Source organism: Pteronotus mesoamericanus, unplaced genomic scaffold, assembly GCF_021234165.1.
Source record: "Pteronotus mesoamericanus isolate MK-2021 breed Mesoamerican mustached bat unplaced genomic scaffold, CSHL_Meso_final scaffold_85, whole genome shotgun sequence".
NCBI classification, from domain to species: domain Eukaryota; kingdom Metazoa; phylum Chordata; class Mammalia; order Chiroptera; family Mormoopidae; genus Pteronotus; species Pteronotus mesoamericanus.
Window position 1 is genome coordinate 32774816 of NW_026555329.1, and position 12268 is coordinate 32787083.

A 12268-nucleotide genomic window follows, 5' to 3' on the forward strand; every position below is an offset into this window, starting at 1 on the left:
CTGCCTATTCCTATGTTATATCTTTTTATAATAAACTGATAATCTAGTAAGTAAACTAACATCCCAAGTTCTGTGAACCACTCTAGCAAATTAGTTGAATGTGAGGAGTGGGCTATTAGAACGTTCAATTCACAGTGCATTGGTCAGAGCACAGGTAACAAAATGGACTTGTACTTGCAATCTGAGGGTGCTGTGAGCAGTATAGTGGGACTGACCCCTTAACCTGTGGAATTTGGTGCTCTCTCTGGGTAGATGGTATCAGAATTTAGTTAAAATGTAGAAAAACCAACTGGTGACCATTCATTGTCTGTTGGTGTGGAAAACCCCTACCATCACTCACATTGGAATTGTATGCAGAATCCTTTATAAAATACTCAGAGTACCTAAGTGACTAAGGATACAGCCAGAGTAGAAATCCTAGAGTCAGAAAGAAATACATAACTCGATTCTACAAAATGTGTCTGTCAGGGTATTTTACTATCAGATAAAGTAAATGGAGGGAAATTCACAGCAATAACTGCCTGTATTAAGAAGCAAGAAAGATCTCAAACAACCTAACTTTATACCACAAGGGACTAGAAAAAGAAAAACTAAGCCCAAAGTTAGTAATAAATGAAATAGAGACCAAAAACACAGTAGAAGAGATCAATGAAATTTCTGAGTTTTTTTTAAAAAGACAAACAAAATAGACAAGGCTTTAGCTAGACTCACCGTGAAAAAGAGAGGACTGAAGTAAATAGAAATGAAAGAGAAGGGATTGTTATCGAACAATGGACCCATTGGAGGGTGCCCAGATGTTATTTCTGAAACAACGCTACTCCCCCATTCCCCAGGATCCCTTGGTTGTAGGTCCTTTGCCCACTGCCCTTAGAATTATGGCTCTCAATGGTAGAGTTTGGTAAAAAATGAAAGGATTTATTCAAAAGTTACACAGGTTTGATTAATGGCCAAATGTCACTCTTAACTCTCAAAATCCCTTTAAAACACCCACCATTTAAAACACCCACCAACACACAGTCCTGTCTTCCTCCCTTTGCCCAATTAGGCCAGTCAGGGGTACCGTCCTTCAGAAGAAAAAGAACAGAAGTCCAGGGCTTGGCTGGGCAGGCCTCTTGCAGTTCTCAGCACCATCTGCTGTGTCTCTGATCTCCAGTTCTTAATCCAAATCCACGTGGCACCTTCTCATGGCCCACTAGCAAGAGTCCTTTCTCCCCTTTTCCTCCTGCGTGGCCTTCCCATTGTTCCCCAGTGTCTGTGTCCCTTTGTCTCTCCCCCAGGCCCTGTCTCTCCTCCCTCCTCTCCCAGTTACATTCTGTATTAAGTCTTCAAACCTTCCTGGGTAGCCTAGTTGAGATGTTTCAAGCTACTATGTTATTGACATGCAAAATGACTCTCAATGGCCCTGCTCCACTTCAGGTAGGAAGCTGGCCTGTTAGTGATACACAAAGTAACTCTCAATGGCCCTGCTCCAGTTCTCCCATCCCCCATGGTGGCCTGTCTTGGGGTGGGAAGAATATCTTATATTTTTCTTGTACCCTTTGGGTGTGCCCTGGCTATTCCCCCATTACAGGATTATAACTGATACCACAGAAATACAGAATATCATGAGACTACCATGAGCAACTGTTATGTCAACACATTGGGCAATATAGAAAAGAATGGATAAATTCCTAAAAACAACCTAAGAATGAATCACAAAGAGAAAATCCAAACAGACCAAGTTTTAAGGAAATTGTTTCAGTAATCAAAATGTTCCCAACAAACAAAAGTCCAGGACAAGGTAGTTTCACTGGTGAATTCTGCCAAAACATTTAAAGAAGATACTAATCCTTCTCCAACTCTTCAGATAAACAGAAAAGGAGGGAACAGGCTCAAATTCATTTTATGAGGCTAGCTTTACCCAGATACCAAAACCAGATAAGGACACAACTTAAAAAAAAATTACCAATATTTCTGATGAGCACAGATGCAGAAATCTTCAATAAAATATTAGCAAAGTGACTTGAACAACACATTAAAAGAATCATACACCATGATCAAGTGGAGTTTATTCCAGGGATGCAAAAGTGGTTCAACATCGGCAAATCAATGTGATATGTACCATGTTAATAAAATGAAAGGTTAAAATCATGTGATCATCTCAGTAGATTCAGAAAAAGCATGTGACAAAATTCATCTATTTATGGTAAAAACTCTGAAGTGGGTATACAGATTAAGTAAATGGGTCAGAATTCTCTCTCTCACACACGTACACACTGCAAACCTCCAAAGATGGCAACATCAAAATAAATAAATAATTAAATCATTTTTATTGGGATATATTAGGATCTATTCCCTTAGGAAGTGAAACGTGGATGGAGAAATTTAAGGAAAGAGCCGGAGGTAACTAGCATTGAGTGCCTGGGGAAAGAAATAATCATTCCTTTAGGCTCAAGTTTATTTGCTTTTATATACACACACGCACATATACATACACAATCATATACATTGAGAAAGTAATAGGATTTAACTGTATTACAATTTGAATGTGCAAATATATTTAATAGTTTGATAACTAAAAGACTGTACAAGATCAATTCCAAATCATAATAAAGATCTATAATTTTCCTGCTATTTGATTGTTTTGAGTATCATGAATTTCTTATATAATAAATACTTTAACCAATTTTATGTATATTGGTGAATTGTGATATATTTAGGTACATGAAGTAGAAGCCCATCTTTGTAGTTGAATCTTATAATAGCACTTTATTTTCCTCACATAACAATAAGCCTGAAGAAGGGAATCTATGCCCTCCTTCTATCATTTACTCCATCATCCTCACAGTGAAGCTTTTATCTTCATGCTTGTCAAATCATGGAGGCAAAATAGTGTCTCCTTCTTCAGTTGTGCTATAGGCTAGAAAAAGAGAAAGGGACAAAAAGGGAGTTCATATTAGAAAGACAAAAGTATTCCCAGAAGTCTCTAGCAGATACATATTTTTATAATATTGCCTACACTTTTGTTACTTGGTTACTTCTAATTGAAAAGAGTCTGTGAAGGTGAGAATTTTATGTGGAATCATGGTCAATCTGAAAAAAAAAGGGACTCTATCAGGAATGAGGTTGTGGAGAATAGCTCTTCAGTAGAAATTAGGGGTATCTAATGATACTTTGAATTGAGAGTGCCATATAATCACAACCAGTATTTTTAAACAAATTTTCAGAATAATGCTGAGTATAAGTAACTATTCATTTTCATATTCTTTAGGGTTTTGTTTTCTCATGAACAGCCATTGTTAATAATGAAATGATATAGATACTTTTTATATTTTATCCTGACTTATATTAGTGAGAATAAGATAATTATAGGCCAGTAATGACTTTTGTTTCCTAGAAAATTATATATATGTATGTGTGTGTGCATATATATATAAAATTATATATGTATATACATATAACAAATTTAAATGGTGGCATTTAAAAAAATTATTTTTTCAAATACATTTGTTTCTGCCCCCCCCCCCACTTTCCCTTGCCCCCTCCCTGCTCTCCTTCCCTTAATCCTTCCCCTTTGGTTTGTCCATGAGTTCTTGCTATATGTTCCTTAACTTTCTCCTTCCCTTCCTTTCCCCCCGCCCATCCCTCCCTCCTTCCCTCTTGTCTCTGTTGGTTTCTTTTCCTTTCAGTGTTGCTGGTTTTATTTTCCTTGCATCCTTGCTGGGACTATACCCTAAGAATCCCCAAACGCCAATTCAAAAGAACCTATGCACCCCAATGTTCATAGCAGCACAATTTACAATAGCCAAGTGTTGGAAGCAACCTAAATGCCCATCAGTAGATGACTGGATCAAAAACTATGGTATATTTACACAATGGATACTATGCAGCAGAAAGAAAAAAAGAACTACTAAACTTCGCGACAGCATGGATGGAACTGGAGAACATTATGCTAAGCGAAACAAGCCAGGGGGCGAAAGACAAATACCATATGATCTCACCTATAAATGGTGGCATTTTTGACAACATCTAAATTCTAAATCATAGGACCTAAACTCTGAAAATTTTCAATATCTGTTTCAAATTATATTAGTGCTCACATATTGATTGTATAATATTGCGTCCTAAATGAATTCAAGCAAAATATGGAACACTTATTTTAGAAACTCTTCTGTGTTTTATATCTTTGATAGCCTTAATATCTAAAATTCAGTATTTGATGGATCAGTTTTTTAAGATATTAAATGGTTACATCTTAAGAAATATTTTTTTTCTGCACTTATAAAAATATTTCTTAATTCTATTCTATCTTCTATGAAAATTTAAATCTTTGGTTCTTCACATTTCTCAAAACCTCAATATAGACAGATTTTTCAATGACATTTATGTGGTGGGGGACGAAGAGAGTAAATAGAGAATATCTGTTCTAATGTTCTGTCTAAATGGTACTCAGAGGTAAACAATACCATTTTGTGAATGCAAATATAATATTAATTCATAAATAATTTGATATTACAGATTTACATCTTATTTCAAATCCTCTGTAAACTCTAGAATTCTGTCTCATCTTATATATCTTACTGAATAGATTTTTTCAAATCTAATTCTATTCCTCTTGATTTGAGTTGATGTGTGTTTTATAAACAGTCACATGCAAGTATGATAGAGTATGAAATATATCACATGATCCATGGGGTTCAGATAAAATACTATTTTATAAATTATAAAAAATATGTAAAATATTGCATATAAACACTTTACCTTTATTTACTTATAGCTATGGCATTTAGAATATACAGAAATGAAACAGAGAATAACCACATAAAATTTTAAAAACCAAGAAAACTGTAAAACATGCTCCATATGATACATGTACATATATAGATAAATGCATATTTTTTGATATTTGATGTATAAACATGATGATATCTTGAAAGAAACAAATTGGCATAATGAAATCATTATGTAACTTTCTTTTTTTCTCATCATATCTCTTGAAATATGCTTTATGGGGTAATTCTTCTTCCCTTAGATACAATCTGTTGGTTCCCCATAGCTGTCTTAAATAATAAATCCTCCTGGTACTTTTGTCACTTAAACTATTTCACTTCTGAAACTGATAGGTGTAGCTAAAGTAATAATAAAAACTTCAAGCTTCATTTAAAATTAAAGCTTCTGCACTCACCTAATCAGCTATGCAACAGAAGGCAGGCTTGTAGTACAAAGTACAGCTTGGATAGATACTCCTCTATTTCCCCAACTTGTCTTTATTCCTCTCCTCATTTCCTGACTTGCACTGTTTCTGACCATTTCAGGGTTCAAGGTGGTAAAGGGGGAAGAAGTGAGGGCACAGGAAAACTCCTGCATGCTGGAATTTTGTGAGCAGCCATCATTACTCTCTGGTTTCACAAGTGGCATAGCTGACTCTTGCGTTTTCCTTGCAGGGGGTTTCAGTTCTTGGAAGGTTCTTCAGACCATTTACCCTTCTCCCCATTCATTGACAGGCATCTTTCACCAGCACCTGACTGGGATTTAGGTCTCAGGAATCCATCTCCCAGGTTTTCTGTTTGTATTCTATTGCCTTTTAGGCATTCTTTTGGATAAAGTTATTGAAAATGGTTCCAGGGTAGCTTTTACCCATATATGTGTGGTTCACACTTTCGGCATGGATCTTAGGTCCATTTTCAGTGATTACTTAAGTTACTTTTTAAAACAAAGATTTCTCTGTTGCTATCACAACTTGTATTTTTTTAAGATATTCAGATCTGTTTTAATGAATAAAATTGAAATTAAGTTTAAAGCATCACTGTCGTAGTTTATCTGAAATCAGGAATACAGACTAAAAAAAAAACCCCACAAAACTATGATGTATGGTGAACACATTTATTGATTGTTAAAACATTGCAGATTGTTAAAATAAGCCAATATACTTCTCTTTCTGAGGAAAACACAAAGAATCAATTGAGCAAGCTGTCACTGAACAGGGGCAGAGAAAAGCTTTATGAGATGAACTTAAAAGAGTATGAGGTCTAGAGTCAAACACGTGGGTTTGAGTCAAGTATCCACAATATATTAGACACAAGAAATTGACTGAGTTTAACTAGGCATGTAATGTCAGTTTCTTTTTTTCTATAAAATGGGAATAACAACTCTGGCAATTACATTGTTTAGATGATTAAATAAAAAATACAATACACGTAATGTATATTCTTAATAATTAGTAAACCTGCCTTCTAACACTGGTCAAATTGTGTCTTTTTTTATATTACAGCTGTGGCTTCTTCAGGTATTTCTTTTATATGGTTTCTGAAATAAAAAACAACATATTATATGAATATATGTGTATAAATATATTTTACATTATTTTCAGGTCACTGAATTATTACAATGCAATAGTGGACAAATGTGTATATGATGTAGTACTATAACAGGAATGTTTGTTTTATTTTAGTACATAAAACTATCAAACTATACTTTTCTAGATAAAGTGAATGAATTGGTAAAAACAAGCTTCTACTTCTACTGAATTAATCTCTGGGATTAGTAAACCAAGTAATAGGGGAGAGACAGACCATTAGAAAAAAGTCCTCCATGACATGTGGGAGAAAACTATGAATTTCAATACATGCTCATAAGGCTTTTATGATATAAATCTTGATTACTTTGATGTTCACACATATTTTTCAAACAAGTTATCCATGTTGATAGTTAAATGATAGTCAAGCTACTGCCAAATGAAATGGGTAGTATTGCCTCTATAACTATTGTATTTATTCAAAGAGAGCACATTAATATTGTTCCCAAGTAGACAGTGTCACTACTTCCTTGTTTGTTCATACTCTTCTCATAAATATTCATTCAAGATTCTGGGTGTAATGAATATATAATATGATTTTGCCATGTGGTTAGGTTAAAAATGCTTTTGTCTCCAATCTTATTTTTATTCTATCAGACCCAAAACAACACTGCAAGGGTCTACTCTATAACATCTGAATGACAGTTCTAGAAAATGACTCCCTCTAGCAACTAAGGTTCTAAGATATATTAGGTTTAACTATTAAATCTATTTGGTGTGCTTTGATCAAAATTAATATTATTTTGTAGGTCCACTTTATATAGATAACAAATATTTTCCCTTCAAAAATGTTAATATGTTCATAGTAAGCTAAGACTTATCTCTGCTTATGTACTTAATATAATACATATAAATACATTTGAATGTATTTCCTATCTCTGTATTTCCTATCTCTGTCCACTCAAAGGGCTTATTAGTAATGGCCCACAAATAGCAATAAACAAGTCAAAAAGTCAAATTACTATATCTTGGGCCCTGGCTGGTGTGGCTTAGTGGACTGAGTGCCAGACTGAGAACCAAAGTGTTGCCAGTTGGATTCCCAGTCAGGGCACATTGTCTGGGCTGCATGCCAGGTCCCCAATAGGAGGTGTGCAAGAGGCAACCACACATTGATATTTCTCTCCTTTTCTTTCTTCCTCCCTTCTCCTCTCTAAAAATAAATAAGCAAACAAATAAATAAAATCTTTTAAAAATTATCATATCTTGGTTTCCAAATATCTCTATTCACTAAAAGGAACAGAGTTACTTGCGGAAGAAAGGCAGAACCAGAGCTGGGGAAGAGAAAGAACAAGAAAAATTTGGAACTTTTTTTTTTTTAAATATCACAAAGCAAAGAGATGTTCAAATAATCAGACAGACATTTCAAAGGGATAAGTGAGCCAATCTGAAGGAGCCCCTGCAGGCCAAATATGGGACAATTTGAGCATTAAATTAAAAAAATTTTAGTAGTAAATTCTAATGCATTAAATAACAATCTAGGTTTTGCTACTGATTCAAACCTTTAAAACAATATCTAGGATTAAATGTAAAAGCTTGTGCACTTATTCATTAGTTTAGTTCATTAAGTAAATTTGTATCATGCAGTTCTACAATGACTTCAAAGAGAAACTGCAGGGTAAAAATCCTATCCCTGACTACAGACGAGGCCTAGAATAAACACCAATCACTTAGACACCAAGCAAATGCCAATATTTGGGAACTTCCTGCTGGGGAGGGGAGGGGAGCTTCAAGTATATATTTCTGATTTTTCTGATTCTACAACTTTAATGCTATATCTCTGTCATCTATTAAAGTGTGCTGTTTTCATTGTTCCGACAGAAAATACCTTTGACTTGTCCTACCAAAAGGTACATAGCCTCCTCCCATTTATCTTGCCACGTCTCTTATAATTTCTCCTCCTAGCTCCTCATCCAGCTATTCTATCCTGCCAGGCACTTAGGAATCGGAAAAGCCCTCAGCTTCCCAGTTAAGAACAGTTAAGTTCTGATAAATAAAATGTAATTAATGTCTCAAACACCACTCTACAACTTTAACTTAAAAAGATAAACCACAGAAAACATGCCATTAAATTGTGATTGTTATTAATAACTGGTAATAATTGCAAACTTATTTAAAAGTAGACTGAAAATCTATCATAAATAATGATAATGGAAAAATTCCATTGAAAACCATATATCAAAAATCACTCAATATTTTCACAATGATTCCATGAGTATAGCATGCATTAAATATGAATTATATTTAACATTGTATTTTTCCATAATAAAATAATGATAAATGTTCTACTAGCTATAGAATATAGCTATAGTATAGAGTTAGTTGATGGCTATTGTCCTTAATAAATATATCATGGAAACTGTTCTGAAGATAAATGTTATATTAGATGTCATAACAAAAAGATATCCATTCACTCATTTATTTAACAATGATTTATTGAGTATCTACTATATACTTAGTACTACATACTATATGATACTACTGTTCTGGTATATAAGTATCCAAGGATGAATTAATAACACTTTTGTTTTAAAGAGACTCATAAGTATTAAAGTAGGTATGCAAATTAGTAATTGTAGATCAGTGTATATCAAGTGCACAAGACAATGATAGCATGTTGAGTAATTCTATAAATGGTAAGTGGAGAAAGAAGGGAAGGCTTCCTAAAAGTGGGAATACTTGCAGTGAGGTTTAAGAGATGAGTCATAGATTATCAGGTATGAATAAGTGAATGACAAACTATCAAATTAAATAAACAGCATATACAGTGTCACAGAGGCATGGATTACCATGGTGCATGGTAGAAGGAGTCAGGGACAATTAAATTTTAAGCAGGGTGTAATTTGTGAAAGGCCTTATAGACTAATCTATGAGGTAGTATAATTTGAATGCATAAATTAATGAAAGTGAAAATTACCTAGTCTCTGACATGTCAAGTTCCTTACCACCTCAGAACCTAGGTACTTCCCTTTCCCACTGCCTGAAAAGTCCTTCCCCCAGATTTTCACACAGTTGAATACTGTTCTTCATTTAAGTCCTGGTTTAAAAATCACTTCCTAGGGCAAAAGCATGCAAATTGGATGGAGATAGTATATTCTATAAATGGTATTGGGAAAACTGGACAAACACATCACATGTTTATAAATGAAACCAGACCACCTTCTTACACTATATACAAGAATAAACTAGAAGAAAATATAGGCAGTATAATCTCTGACATTTTTCTTAGTAATATTTTTTTCTCAACCATGTACTCGGGCAAGGGAAACAAAAGAAAAATAAACAAATGGGACTATATCACACTAAAAAGTTTTTGCACAGCAAAGGAAACCATCAACAAAACAAAAAGACAACCTAATGAATGGGAGAAGATATTTGTCAATAATACAAGTGACAAGGGTTTAATATCCAAAATTTACAAAGAACTCATTCTACTCATGAGTTATGGGATACCTTGGGAGTGAGGGATCCCAGCCCCAGGTCAGGCTGCACAGCCCAGGGTTCCAGTGCCAGGAAGATAAATCCCCATAACTTCTGGCTGTAGAAACAAGGGAGGGGCTGGGGTGGTGAAAGAACTGCCATATTTTTCATGTGATTCCACTAAAGGACCTGCATGGACTTAAAACGTACATAGACCCAGCCCCTCTGGGATTCAACACAAGGGCAATAGCTGGAAGGGTGCCAGTTGCACAGGGCAAGGTGCCAAGCAAACCTCCAGAAGTCAGATAGTAGCATTGTCCTCTCTCTGAGCTCTCGACTGAAACAGAGCCCCAAAGCCTTTGGTGGTTACCAAAGGATCCACCCCACGCAATTTACAGGTACCTTTTCTACAATAGTCCATGCTACTAAGACAGGGAGTTAAAACAGCTCTATCTAACACAGAGAAACAAACACAGAAAGGCTGCCAAATTCAGGAGACAAAGAAATATGGCCTGAATGAAAGGACAGATCAAAACCCTAGAAAAATAACTAAAGGAAACAGAGATAATCAACCCATCAGATGCAGAGTTCAAAATACTGGTGATCAGGATGCTCAAAGACCTGCTTGAGTAGAGCAACAAAATAAAAAAGACCCAGGTAGAAATTAAGGTTACATTAAGTGAAATAAAGAAAAGTTGACACAGAACCAAGAGTGGAAGTGATGAAACCAAGATTCAAATCAACAATTTGGAACATAAGGAAGTGATAAGCATTAAACCAGAACAGCAAGAAGAAAAAAGAATTAAAAAAAAAAAAAAAAACAAGGATAGTATAAGAAGCCTCTGGGACACCTCCAAAAGTACTAATGTCTGACTCATAGGGATGCCAGAAGGAGAAGAGGAAGAGCAAGAAATTGAAAACTTATTTGAAAAAATAATGAAAGAAAACTTCCCTAATTTGGTGAAGTAAATAGACATACAAGTCCAGGAAGCACCGAGTCCCAAACAAGTTGGATCTAAAGAGGACCACACCAAGACATATAATTAAAATGCCAAGATTAAAGATAAAGAGAGAATCTTAAAAGCAGCAAGAGAAAAGCAAAGAGTTACCTACAAAGGAATTCCCATAAAACTGTCAGCTGATTCCTCAAAAGAAACTTTGCAGTCTAGAAAGGATTGATAAGAAATATTCAAAGTGATGAAAAGCAAGGGCCTACAACCTAGATTACCCTATCCAGCAAAGCTATCTTTTAGAATGGAAGGACAGATAAAGTGCTTCCCAGGCAAGGTAAAGCCAAAGCAGTTTATTATTACTAAGCCATTATTACATGAAATGTTAACAGGACTTATTTAAGAGAAAGAAGATCAAAATTATTAACGTTAAAATGGCAACAACTGAATCTAAAAAAACAAACTAAGCAAACAACCAGAACAGGAACAGAATCATAGATATGGAGGTCATTTGGTTATCCTCTGGGAGGGAAAAGGGGGACAATCGGGGAAGAGGTGCAGGGATTAAGAAGCGTAATTGGTAGGTATGAAAAAAAAACAAAGGGATGTTAAGAATAGCATAGGAAATGCAGAAGCCAAAGAACTTATATGCATGACCCATGGACATGAACTAAGGGGCAGGGGAGATTGCTGGAGAGAATGGTAGTACTGGATGGAGTGGGGCAAAGGGGAAAAAACTGGGACAGCTGTAATAGCTTAATCAATACAATATATGTTAAAAAATATTTTCTGGGCTTAAAGAGAAAAATGTAGTATGTTTTTTCTTGAGGTCTGCAAGGTGTTTCAATGAGTCCCTAAACTCCTGTAGTCACATAATCAAACAGACCAAGTATATAGGAGACTTTACATCTTCAACACCTATTGTTACCAAAATAAGGAAAATATTTCCTTATTTCTAGTTCTCCTATCAAGATACTGTTGACAATATAAATAAAATTTTAAAAATTGCTTAAATAATCATAATTGCATTACATTAAAAAATGTCCTCAAAATTTTGAAATTTTAGTGAAAAGGCAGTCACCATACTATGAAAGACTTTAATATATGCAAATTATTTAAGACTCAAAATAAATGAAATTTACTTAAGTCTAGACCATATATAACTAGTATTGACCAATATTACAACCAATACTAATTGTAGGTAAAATATTCATAATTGTTCTTAAATAATATGGCCTAAAATTTATCACACATTTACATAAAATTTTGAATTGTATCATATTATTTATTCATAATATATTTTATTTAGACAAATTGTATAGTACATTAAACAGATATTCAATTTGGATTATAAATTTACAATATTAAAGTTGTGGTAATCATCTTCATATATCTGATAGTTTTAGGGTCAATGAATTATTAAAGACAAGCCTTAGATGTTTTGGAAAAGGATCAATCCTACAAAATTAACAAGGCAACAATGGGAGCAGTTGATTGGAAGAACCTATTTTAACTACTGAGTGCTCAGGAGAGGGAATAAGCCTACTATGTGCATCCTACTCAAGCT